The following is a 12842-nucleotide window of genomic DNA, read 5'->3' on the forward strand; positions in this document are numbered from 1 at the left end:
ACTGTTGAAGTATTTCTAAAAGGGTGGTACAGTAGAAGTTTCAATATGCAGGAAACAATATTTAATGTCCCAGTGGAAGAATGCCTTGCATTCCTTTGATATGTAAAAATTATGTGGTATGGCTCTGAATATAACATCTATGTTTTGTGTATATTGCACTATCAAATTTGCAAGTCCTCTATTGCTCAATTGGCAGAATTGATTGGTGTTGTTTAGATAGTAAATTTGTATGTCAGAACTAGTTCAAAGAATGCCCCGTGTATTTTGGATATGTGGGTTCATGTGTTGTAGTTTGAAGGATTAGTCCATATGGTATGTGAAGTGTTCCAGTTCAGTTTTCAAGTGATAGTTTGATTAGCAAGTGAATTTATGATGTTTTGAGTTTTGTGTTGTCACCTAGTCTGGTTTTTGGCTGACTATGATATTATATCCTACTTGGATCAAATTTTTTTGGTTCAGTTTTTCTTTGGAGAATGAGCGTGGTTAATTTTTTGGGTCTCCCCATGGCATGTGTACATACGCATTTTGTAATTTGCTTTGGAGACTTATTTTTTGGTCAACTAGATCATGTGCTTTAATGCTTATCTACATGTTTCATTTGTTGTCAACCTTGGAGGATGTGTTAGTGTGTGTGGTCCATTGGAATCGTTTGTAAAGGATGTATTGTGATGTTTTCAGGTCCTCTCTATCCCCTAAAGTGGACTGGAATAAAAAATTTAGGTTCAGGTGGCCAAATTTATGTAATACCATTTATTCTATCTATGGTTGACCTAGTTAAGGGTTTTGATGATTATCTTGTATATAAAGGAGTGCAGATGTATGAGTGATGGTGTGGAATGTGTGTGAATTGATGTGAAGTGTGTATGGCTGATTTACAAGAGAATTCAGTATTGGAGATGTGTGAAGGACTATTGTGAAGATCTTTAATGATGATATCTTCAATGTGACAATGTTTAGAGATTTTGTTTGAAGTCAAGTGAGTTTACCATGATATTGATCACTTGACACCTTGGTTCAAGGATTCCATGATCAAGAGATCTTGTTCAATTCAATTCAATTATTCCTTTCTCCATTAGAAGACAATAAGTCTCTTGTCAATTTTTTGTATCTTGCCCTAAAATAGTGTGCTTCAGCTTTGCAAGTCATTTGTTTCTTGTCATAAGGTTGTGCACGTTAATTTTTCAAGTCCTCTAAGGAGTAGAGGGTTCTAGAGGCAACATTGTAACATTTTATTTCTATTGTGATTTTAATTCTCACCATGGTTTTTCCCTACTTGGTTTTTCCAAGTAAGTCTGGTCTTCATGTGTTTGTTGTACTTTATGCTTGCACGATTCATTTCTACTGTAATCATTTGCTTGTGGTTCAAAGTTTGAAGATCAAAAATTAAGTACTTTTGAGGTCTAGATTGATTCACCTGCCCTCTCAATCATATGGTTTGTACGACAATTCGTATCAGACCAAGGTTCCTCTTAAGAACCATAATTGCTTGAGGAAGGTCCAAGATGGCAAAGGATACACATTCAAGTCTCTAAAGTTTGATGGCATAAACTATTCTTATTGGGGAGAAAGGATGGAATATCATTTTGGCTACTATGTTAGTTGAGATTTGCGAAAGCATTAAGAAGGGTTATACTGCTCCACAAAATGGTCCTACAACTCCAAATGAAATCAAAGCATATAAAAGTAATGCAAATGCTACAATTGTAGTTGGCACTTGATTGAATGTTGCAGTGTTCGGCAAAGTCACGGGGGCTATTTTAGCTAAAGATATTTGGGATAAGTTAAAGATTTTATTTGAAGGTGATGAGAAGACCAAGCAAGCCAAGATTATAAATGTAAAGCACAAGTTTGAGAATGTGAGAGTGTCTAATGATGAAAATTTGAAGGCTATATTCATCAAGTAAATGAATTTGTAAATTATCTTAGAAGTGTTAGTGGATCAATAGAAGAAAGTGAAGTTGTAATGTTGATAATGGAAACATTATCCAAAACGTATAAACCGAAGAAGTATGCTATTGAGGAAAGTCATGACATGAACAAGTAAACTATGAATCATCTCCTTGGTTCGCACACTGCCTTTGAGATTGTTGAATTGGATGACATCAAAAATGTATGGAGGGACGCTACACTCAAAGCCACAAAGAAGTATGAAGAAGAACTAGAAGAGAATGAAGATTTGGATGAGATTGAAGAAAAATTTGTAAGAAGATTGCGGAGAGGAATAGGAAAGTACAGAGGTATGTTGCCCCTAAAATGTTTCAATTGTGGAAAAATAGGTCAGTATACTTCTAGATATATAAGGAAGATTATGGTGGAATACCTAATGATGATAACAAAGGAAAGGAGAACTATAGAGGGAATAACAGATAAATCAAAAGACATGATGGAGACAAGAAGAAGAAGACTTTTTGTTCAACAAAGGCCTACTCATCTAAAAAAGAAGATGACAATGACTCAAATGAACAATCTTTGTTCTTGGCTATAGAGGAAAAGAATGATGTGTCAGCACATATTTTTACAAAATACTTTGTGCTATATAATAGATGCCCCTTTTCTTATCATTCGAGCATTTACTGTAGGTGTTTTATATGTAGGAGCATACTGAAGAAAATGGAGTTTTCCAAAGATTAACAGGCGTCGCCAAGACCCCAAAACCTGGGCATATAAAAAGGTGGAAAAGGCTTTGGAAACTTTCAAGTGTGTTGCACTAGCAGAGGGAAAGCCTTTATCCCACATTGTTTGTGAGATAAGTTTGTTTTACGTTTAAATCCAAAGCGGCCCATATGATAACTGTCAAAAGACAAAAGGCCTTTTGGCATGAAGAAAGCTGAAGCTAGTGGACCCCACGCGCGTGTGTATCCTGAGGAAACCAAAGTTTTACAATAGACTAGCGAGGATGGAGGCTAAAGATCGAGCAAGTTTGATTGATCAGATGATGATTGTAGAGGATCTGACAATCGTCGCTATGTCGCAAGATAAAGATGCACGTTGGTTTAAACCCATGACTTGGTGACTAAGCACGTGCGGAAAAGTGGAGGCTAAAGATCGAGCAAGTTTGATTGATTGGATGATGATCGCAGAGGATCTGACGGTCATCGTTATGTTGCAAGATAGAGATGCACGACCTATATCACCCGCGACATAGTAAATGCCAAGGTGGAAGATGAGGTGTCATCCCAGTAGATCTGCAAGTGAATCAGCATGTGCCACGTGGTGGAGTGCAAAAGAAGAACCCAAGTCCAGAGGCGGATGAAATGGAAAGACAGATCGGGTCCAGTGGCAGTCGAGGTGGATCCGCAAGTGAACCAAAAAGTGACACGTGGCATAGATAGACAAAGAAAAGAGACAGCCGCTCAAACAGGGTTAAAGGTCGAGTAGATGAGGATGATCAGACAGTCGGACGAATTGATCCAATGGTGGTTGCTACACTGTGATCGGAAGATGCTCGATGTATATTTGCTGCGACATGCCGACTGAGTGGTGGGGCCCGCTAAGGAAGCAATTCAAAAAGCCTCATTTTGAGGGCGAGTCCAGGCCGTACTAAGGTGGCAGGATAAAGACCCCGGAGCCAATCAAAAGCAGATACGTGGCACGAATGGATGCGCAGCAAAGGGAAAAAATTAAAGTTAAATGTATAGCTCAGACTGTAGGGTAAAAATGCGGCTGGAATATTGATTCACATGTCATCTTTAAAAGGAAAGTCTTTTATTTTACTTGTCATATAAAATATTTTACCTTAGGTTATGAAAAAACTATCATTTGGGTAAATTATTTTATTTAAATAAATAATTACAAGTGTTTAATACTTTGATTTAAATGAATTATTTTAATAAGTATTTGTATAAGGGAATAAAGATTGTTGATCCTTCCAATTAAGACCTAATTGAAGGTGAGATATTTTAATTTTCAAACCAAGAAATTTGATTGGCTTATCTTTGTGTGCAGAAAATAATGAGAGGATGATGAATATTTGCTGAAGAATTTTATCAAGACGAAGATCAGAAGGCACATTATTAAAGCATCATTTAGTATTTTTTAAGGGTTCTCATTTGTATTTTTTTATTAAACCAAAGGGTGTGTCCTTTGGAGGGAAATTGTCTGTAACTCCCTTTTGTGTATGAAAGGGTGTGTCCTTTCATATATGCCTTTTGATTCACATACTTATAGGGAGTCATTTTTTATGTAAAAGGGGGGGACGTCATAAGGACGACATGTTGTAGGGATTGAATATCATTCTGTATCAGAGAAGTCTATAGGAAGAAGAAGTATCATTTTGTGCAAGCAATCTGTAATGAAGTATTTACAAGTGCAGCTTATGTATGCAATTAGTTCCTGAAGATTAATATACAAGGTTCATTGACTCTTTTCCAAATATTTTGTACACTTTTGTGTTGATGAGTTATCTTTGTTCTCTTGATAAATCTGTTTATAGACTTGCTATGATGTGAATCACATGTTGTTGCATTAAGTGAAAGATTAAGTTCTTATTGTTTGTGTAACGCATACTGAACCTTCGTAGTCGATGAGAAATCGTCTCTTGAGTTGATAAGATATTTTGTCCACAAAGTGTCATGTATATTCCCGGATAGAGACACTGGTATGTTATTGATCTTTTAAGGTTTTGATCTGCATGCATTCAAGATCCTTGATAGAGAGACATTCTTCCCAAATCCTATATGAACTGATCTATGCAAATTTTATTTAAGTCCTGAAAGCAATCTCATTTTCAATATACATTTACAATCATTTCTTTTCAAAGCATTCAGTTAAAGCACATAATAAAGCATAGTTGCAGAACAATAATTTGCCAGTTGTGTAAACTTGATAAAAGGTTTAAATCCACTATAAATAACCTCTTTTGTGCTTGAGAGGAAGAGACATGCCCACCTAGGTTCAGTGGAGCCTAAACTACAGAGGGATCTAGTCCTTGATTGTCCCTATTCGTTGGCCAAGGCTGATTGGACTACTTGAGGATTTGGCAAGTCTTTTGGTTTTCCAATTTGTGGTTTTGGGAACCAACATCATGGATGGTTCGGAAGTTTAGAAGATGAGAAATTTGTAAGTATGAATACTTCTCTACATGCTAAATTGGAACCAGAGGAATGGATCATCGACTTTGGATGTTCAAATAATATGACTAGTGATAGAGACATGTTTATCAACCTTGATAAATATGATGGTGGATCATTTAAATCTAAGTTTGCAAGAGAAGAAGTTGCACCTATTTATGGAAAAGCAAGTATCTTTATTGATTGTAAGCATAAAATTGATTATGTTTATTATGTTAAAGGTCTAATACATAACCTATTCAATGTGAGTCAGATGTGTAGCAAAGGCTATAAGGTTATATTTTAGGGATCTAGATGTGAAATCAAAAAAGGAAGCTCTAGAAGATTGGTTGCAGAAGGTACATGGACTAATGGCAATGTCTACTATGTAAAGGACAATAATGAAGTCAATTGTTTACTGGAAAAATTTATCAATCAAACTAAGGATGTATGTATGATTGTGCCTACACCTGGTACTGTAATAAAGACAAATTACTCGAAAGATAAAAGTTGGGCAAAGATGGTAGAAGAAGAATTGAATCTGACAGAGGAAAGCCAGGCAGTGGAATCAGTACCTAACCCTATAGAAAATAATAGGGTGGAAGACCAGTGGGAGTTCATGAACAAGAAAAATGAAGCAGGTAGAGAAAAAGTCATGAATAAAAAAAGGAACTCCAACCAAAATATTTTCCCTCAGATCTGAAACAAGAAAGTGTCAAGGAGGTCTCATGCTCCTACTCAAATAAAGTACTCATCAACTTTCAATGGCAACTTCTTTTTATGCAATAAGCTTGGGCATAGAGCTAGTGAATGTCGAACTCAGATAAAATCTCAACTGTTTAATGTACAACACTGCAATTGTAACAAGGTTGGTCATAAGGCTAATAAATACACAAGAAGGATGATGTGGAATTTAAATGATAGGAATGTCCAATCTTTAAGTGGGCATTGTTATACTTGCAACAATTTGTATCATAAGGCTATTGAGTGCAAAGGTGTTATCAAAAGGAGTGTAAATATCAAAAGAGATAGAGGTGTCAAAACAAATGAAAAATGTCTCTCAAGGTTTGGTATGTTATAATTGTAACAAACTTGGACACAATGCAAAATTTTGTAAAGGAAGAAAGAAATGGGAAGAATGATCCAATAAAGAAGATTGATATCAATGTAGAAAAGGAGAAGATGCAAAAGACATGGGTGAAGGAATTAGAAGAAAGGGTGGAAGAAAAATGTGAGGATGGGTCTAGGCCCTCTAATGGTGTTGATTCTTCTTCTAGTAACTAGATAGTATGCAATGTCTGAGGGGGAGAGCTAAATGAAAATCTTACAATGTCGCCTTGCGGATTCATGTTGAATATTTTTTCAATATGGCAAATATTCTAATGTCTACAGAGTATGGCACATGCATATAGATGGAGAAATTGTTGATATTTGGGCTCCTGGAAGTTGTCGTGTTGGTGCAGGTTCAAAAGTTCTTTGATAATACAGGTATGTCAAAGAAAGAAAGGACTACAGATAATGTTGTCAGAATGGTCTCAAAAAATTCAAGAAGAGATGAAAGAGATTTTGATGATAGAGAGGTATAAGCAGTGGTGCATTTGTCCAAGGGGGGCTATCTGGGCTTTGTTTTTGCTTCCTGGATTGATGTTTTTTTTCTCAAGGGAGTAGATAAGGATGAGACTTAATGAAAAAATTTGCATCCCTGTTAGGGGGAGTATTGTAGTCTCTTGTGATATTTTCATATTACATTCTAATGTGATGCATTCTAATTGAAGCTAGAGCTATTCAAAATTGTATTCATTGTCCTTGATGTCAAAGGGAGAGAAAATTCAGAATAGTACCCTTTGTCCTTGATGTCAAAGGGAGAGAGAGATATAGATTGGGAGAGAGATCGGGTGTATGTGATCTTTGTTGTTGGTGGTGTTGTCATCAATAACAAAGGGTGAGATTGTTGGAAACTTGAGTTATTACGCTTTATTGTCATGGATGTCAACATGTCTCATGTTGTCATTGATGTCAACCTATCCTATATTATTCATGTTGATGTAAAGATGGTGTATTGGAGGTTCCAATATGCAAGAAAGAGTATTTATGTGTTTTGGAATTGATTCTTGTGTTGTTGATGTTGAAGTAATGATGATATAGTGGAAGTCTCAATATGCAGGAAAGAGTATTTATGTGTTGAATTACCTTCTAGAAATGTTGAAGTATTTTTGGAAGGGTGGTACAATAGAAGTTTCAATATGCAGGAAACAATATTTAATGTCCTAGTGGAAGAATGCCTTGCATTCATCTGGTATGTGAATATTATGTGTTATGGCTCCGAATATAATGTCCATGTTCTATGTATATTGCACTATCATATTTTTAAGTCCTCTACTGCTTAGTTGGTAGAGTTGGTCAGTGTTGTCTCTAACAGTAAAGTTGTCTATCAAAATGGGTCTGGAGAATGCTTGGTGGCTTCCAGATATGTGGATTCATGTGTGGAAGTCTGGAGGATTTGTTCATATGGTTTGTGTAGTGTTTCGGTTCAGTTTTTACATGATAATTTAATTGACAAGTGAAGTTATGATGTTCTGAGTTCTATGTCGTTAGCTAATTTGGTTTTCAACTAACTGTGATATTGTATCCTACTTGGATCATATTCTTTCAATTTGAGTTTTCTTTGTATAATGATTATAATTAATGTTTTGGGTCTCATCGTGGCACGCGTAGATCTGCATTGTGCAATTTTCGTTGGAGCTTTGTTTTTTGGCCAACTAGCTAATGTGCTTAAGTGATTATCTACACATTTCATTTTTTGTCCACCTTGGAGGATATGTTAGTGTGTGTGGTCTATTGAAATCATTTGTAAAGGATGTATTGTGATGTTTTCAGGTCCTCTCTATCCCCTAGAGTGGACTAGAATACATATTTTAGGTTTGGGTAGCTGAATTCATGTAATATTGTTTATTATATCTATGGCCTACCTAGTTAAGGGTTTTGATGATTATCTTGTATATAAAGGAGTGCAGATGTATGAGTGATGGTGTGGAATGTGTGTAAATTGATGTGAAGTGTGTGTGGGTGATTTTCAAGCATATCCAACATTGGAGATGTGTGAAAGACTTATGAAGAGCTTCAATGATAATATCTTCAGTGTGACAATGTTCAAAGATTATGTTTGAAGTCGGATGAGTTTACCATGATATTGATCGCTTGACACCTTATTTCAAGGATGATTTCATGATCAAAATATTTTGTTCAGTTCAATTCAACTATTCCTTTCTTTGTTGGAAGACGGTGAGTCTCTTGGTAGTTTTTTGTATCTTGCCCTAAAACCGTGTGTCATCTTTGCAAGTCATTTGTTTCTTGTCACAAGATTGTGTGCATTTTTTTTTCAACTCCTCTCAAGAGCAATGGGTTCCAAAGGCAACATTATAATAGATTATATTTACATTGTTATTTGATTCTCACCTTGGTTTTTCCTTGTGTTTTCTACATAAATCTGGTGTTCATGTGTTTGTTGTATTTTATGCTTTCATGATTCATTTCTTCTATAATTATTTGGTTGTGGTTTATAGTTAAATATCATAAAATAAATACTTTTGAGGATAGACTGATTCAACCCCCCCCCCCCCCCCCCCCTCTCAATCATGTGGTGTGTATTGTGTGTGTGAAAAATGGTAATCTGCAAGCGTAAGGTACAAACACTTCAATAAATCATTGCATGCATGGTTAAACAGATATAATCATGAATATAAAAAACCATAACAAATCAACCTATTGCCTTCTAAAAGATGCAAGTATAGAATTGCTCTCAGATTTGTCGAAGCAATACCAGTGACTAGAATACACCAAGACGAAGAATTTAATCTATATGAGCACAAAATTGAGCTAAATGGATGCAAGATTAAGCTAATTAAGCTAGATATATGCAAGATTAAGCTAGATATGCAAGATTAATCTATGAATGCAAGATTAAGCTATGAATGATTAAACTAAATATGCAAAAAGCTAAGATGAAATCATCTCAAAGCACAATATTCTCAGTAACTCTAGAGCAAAAACTGCATAATAATAATAAATCTCCAAGGTGTCCTGAATAATAGATGAAAGGTTGAATTTATAGACAATCCAAAGACAGACCTACGGTCAAGATTGATTAATGATGAGTGGTTGAGATTCCTCAAGAGAAAGCACAATCCAGGTGAATTGAAATAATTGGATGCTTTGATTTAGTTTCAGAGAAGATTAGATTGAGTTAATCTTGAGAGAAATTCCAATTAAAGCTTGATTGAATGCATTGAGATTATAAGTCTAAGTTTTCATTGGAGATAAAATTAGTTGATTTCATGCACATTCCTCTTATTTGCTCAAGATATTTATTTAGAAAAATCCTCTTCAATGCAACTAAAATTATTTCCTCAAGATTTGCTTTGAGTTTTATTTTGAGAGAAAATGATTTATTCAATTTAATTCATTTTCTTGCTTTTCTGAGATTTCTCAAGTTGTCTCAATTTTAGAAAAAGAAATATCTCAAGTTGATTTCTTTTCTCAATTTAATTCATTTTGTAAATTAATTCATTTTTTTGAGGATCTAAATGGCAACTTGATTTATTAATTAAATATGCTAGGATATTTAATTAGATAAATAGGATAATGATTAAAATAATTTACTTGGAATGATTAATTAATTAAACAAATATTTAATTAATATAGAATGATTTATTTGCCATGTGACATTGATGATTGAGGAATTAATTAATTAATTAGGTGCTCCAAGGTGATTTAATTGCCTATGTTTGGGACCTCAGTAATGTAGTCGAGATTAGGAGCCCATGGTTTAGGTGACCATTTTTAAGGTATTAAATGTGCCCCTCTTTGAATTGATGTGTGAGCAGTGCATTGATTCAAAGAATAGTTGTGTAAAGCAGAAAAATCGAACCCTAGTTGTTCTCCCCTCCCCAACTCCAAGGAGAGAGAAGGGAGAGTCACTAGGGTTGATGGTTTTCACTTAGGAGGGACTTTACATTCAAAAGAGGGGTTGAAACCCACAAGATCCAATCCCACGCAATGCAAGATTGGATTCTATATGAGTTTCAAGGGTTGTGATAGCAAGGATACCCTCTTTTGTAAAGAATGTAGATAGAAAGATTGAACTAGGAATGCATGTAGAAGCAAGAAAGATTCACTTATAAATAGAGATAGGGATATGATATGAAGCTGCGGACCTGGAATTAGCAGTAAAATGTCAAGACGGCGCTGTCCTACAAATTTGAGCAAAAGTTGACGGGACGATGGCGCCCGGCGTGCACACGGTCCTCCGAAAAATCCGCGAAACGAAGGGGGATCTGTTCGTCTCTGCACAAGGATTCCAGATCTTCAATTACAGTCGCGTACCTGCAACCTACACACAAAAAAAGCGAAGATGATTGGGGGGTTAGGGATTAGGGGTTTGCCCTTAGGTCAAACCCCAGTTTTGGAATTAACCAAGAAATGAGAAATGTTGTAAATGTAATGTAAAACAAGTACTAATACCTTGTTGTAAGGATGTTTGTATCCTTATATGCGAAGGTATAGATGTTGTTGTATGTTGTATGTTGTAGTATGTGATCTCCTCTTCAATGGTTGAATCCTTGTCTTGAATGCAACACCTAGCCTTGAATGGAGACTTAGAATGATCAATTGCTTGAAGGAATGCTTGAATGCTTGAATGTTTGAATATCGTTTCCACGCCTTTTTCCCTCATACCAAAATGAGAGAGGAAAAGTAGTTTATATACTTGTCAATTAGGGTTAATAGACTAATTTTCCTGACCTTAGGCCGACCAGGAAATGTTATTTTCCAAATTGCAAACAAAAAGGCCCGAAGTCCCATAGGAGACCGGGCCCAAAATAGGGCCAGGGACCAGGGCGCTGGGCGCCATGGTCCTGGGGGACCAGGGCGTTGGGCGCCCTAGTCCTGAAGGACCAGGGCGCTGGGCGCTCTGGTCCCACCTCCCGGGACAGCAGGGTGCAAGGAGGATCAGGCCAGGGTGCTGGAAAAAATGCAGTTTTTGATGTTGTGAACAAGTTTCGGGGTTTCCATTCAGGTTCAGTGTTGCGTCGCCATCGTGAAGACCCAAATGTGGTTGAAATTGCAAGTGTCGCAATTTTAGGACGCTACAAGTTGATGTTGAATAGATATCAGTTCTGAGCTTGATGGATCACAAACCGATGAAGAGCGAGATGTTCAACTTGATTAAAGCTATGAAACTGAACATGTTGATTAAAGCGATATCGATCCTAAACTTGAGTAAACTAGGACCGATGAAGAGAAAGATATTGATCTTGAACTTGATGGATCAAGAAGCGGGTACCGAGCTAGAACTTGATTGAACTAGAATCGGCTGAGCAAAGAGATAATAACAATTCTGAACTTAATTGAACAAGAACCGATTAGGGAAACAGAATTTCTAGCTTGAGTTGATGTGATGAAACTGAACACCTATTTGAAGACTAAGAGTGTGATCGTTGTCAAAAAGACTCTTTAAACCCTTGATTAGGTTTAAACGAATAACCAACTTGATGAGATGCGATGAAACTGATTACCGTTAAGAGACTGATTCAAATGAAGACAATATCAGCTTGATTTGGTGTGATGAAACTGAAATGCCCCTAGAGATTGATTGAAGTTTGATTAATCTTTGATTTGAAAATATTTGTCGCTTGGCTTTAGATGAAGATTTAAAAAAATTCTTGACTTTTTGATTATGTAATCACTGATAATGTTTATGTAATGAGTATGCCCCCTCGAGAGCGAAATCGAAAGATAGCGAGATCGCAGTGATTTTGGGCAATTTTGATAAAATGATTTAGTGATGATAATCTGAGCATGAAGATTAACTTGAGAATTAAATTGAGATTAAAATTGATTCGAAAAAAATTTGAACACAGAATAGTGTAAAGATTGACGCGAAGATGAAAGTGTCAAGTGGTCAACATTGTGAGAATTTGACTATAAAATTGACATTAGATTTTGATCCCGAAATTAGCGAAGAAATAATGATTATGTCAAATTTAGGCTCTTATTCAAAGGATGAAGAGAATAATGTTATCATGCGGAAATAACTTGAAATGCACAACATAGTATGAATGCAACTTAAAACTTAGTCACTAGATTTGGTATGCTTATTTATCATCATTGAGCCTTTTATAATATAGCAAGCGAACATAAGCACCAAGGCATGAAGAGCCAGGATGACCTTAATTTTTCTTACGTGCAAACACACCAGACAAAGCAGAGTTCCTTCCTTTTCATATGCAATATTGATTATCTTGTCTGCAATGACCCTTTTATCATTCATATCCTAGGACAGATTAAGCATGCATCTAGATTGCATAATAAAGAAATTTACTCAAATAGACAAGGAAATGATTCCAACCTGCCTGTAGCATACAAATAAACGGAGCCGAGGTATGTGTGGTGATTTTACCTTGATGTGAAGGAACTTATCACAGACACCTAGCTTATGAGATGTTTTCAAATCATTGTAATTATTCCTACAAGCAAAAAAAACAAAAGTATTATGCCCCCAGTCCTTGCTCCTCTTAGTCAAGATAGACTTCCTTGAGTTACTCAAAGGGAATAATAAATTAAAATCAATCAAAAAGATAGCACACAAAGAAAATGTCAATCAAATCTCAAACAGTAAAACAAAGATGCATGAAAGCGGGAAATAAAATAGGAAATGCCAATTTCGCGTTGATACTATTAGGATTCCCAAAGATACTGAGAGGGGGGGGGGATGAATCAGTATCTGACCGGTAATAA

This window comes from Cryptomeria japonica, chromosome 4 (assembly GCF_030272615.1).
Source record: "Cryptomeria japonica chromosome 4, Sugi_1.0, whole genome shotgun sequence".
NCBI classification, from domain to species: Eukaryota; Viridiplantae; Streptophyta; class Pinopsida; order Cupressales; family Cupressaceae; genus Cryptomeria; species Cryptomeria japonica.